Below are 1,197 nucleotides of genomic sequence, written 5' to 3'. Positions count from 1 at the left end.
ATTTTCTAATCTGCATTTTCTCATACTTCTATCATTCATCTGCCTTGGATCAGAATAACGCTAAGGCACCTATTGCAGACTACCGTTTTTGTCTCTTGGGTTCAATATTCGTTACCCTGCAGCAAACAGGTGGCGGGTTTTTTCTTCTTCTTTAATTTAAACAGTGTTAAATGGCTCGCTCTGATAATTATTCTAGCTTTGACTAACTGTCCTATGAATATCTTTTCAGTACTACTCAGAAATTATCTTAATATCTTCCCAATGCTGCTCAGCTAATGCTAATATCTTCCCACTGCTGCTCCCAATCCATACTCAGCTATCACCACAATCAAAACTTTAATGTGTCCTTGTAGGGTCTGTAGCGCTTTTACTGTTTCCATTCAGGCGGTAGGTCTGTAATGGAACTAGCAGAATTCACTTCTACCGTGTCGGCAATTTTACAGCATCGTTTCTGCAGCAAGGAAACTGCTGGCTGAAAAAGGACTAATATGTTTTAAAAAGGGTCCTCGAGAGTATAAACATGCCCTTTGGTATAAGCTGAAATCAATTCCAGATTCAGCCACATTCAGAAAGGAATACAAATCATGGCGTCGTACTTGGCAGTTAGGATATTTTCACGACTTTCATTAACGTTGCAGATCTTGTTGCATGTAAAGGGATACCTTAGTTTCATACAGCTACTTGTGGTTCATAGGTGCTAGGGTTGGAAGGGACCTCAACAGATCATCGAGTCCAACCCCCTGCATAGGTATTTGATAAGCTGGACTATGCCTCCCTCACTCTGCTCCCCATGTATTAGCTGTGCTAAGAAAACATCTACCTACCTATGAATTGAAACTGGGTTCCCAAGCCATGACCTGTTAACTTGTGAGCCAACAAGCCTGCCAGCCTCATTGTTATGAAGAGGCAGGAAGGGGTACCACTTCCACATGTGCCTCCCAGTGCTTTCCCCAACCCCTAAGAAACAATGCTAAGTTCTACTTTTTCTATTGCCCCTTTACCTGCCAAGGTGTAGGACCCCCCAGGGAGAGCCCAACTGGAGCTCACCTCGCTCAACAAGCCTTAATGTAGGACTAACAAAGTATAGATTCTCCCCACAGCCACCCAGAGCCCTCTTCTTTAGAGGTGGGTAAAAGGGGAGAAGCTGAGAGCCAACCACCAACCTACTGTGAGGAGGTATAGCAGATGGCCACACCC

Source organism: Alligator sinensis, unplaced genomic scaffold, assembly GCF_000455745.1.
Source record: "Alligator sinensis unplaced genomic scaffold, ASM45574v1 scaffold1456_1, whole genome shotgun sequence".
Lineage (NCBI taxonomy): Eukaryota > Metazoa > Chordata > Crocodylia > Alligatoridae > Alligator > Alligator sinensis.
This window is presented reverse-complemented; position numbering follows the sequence as displayed.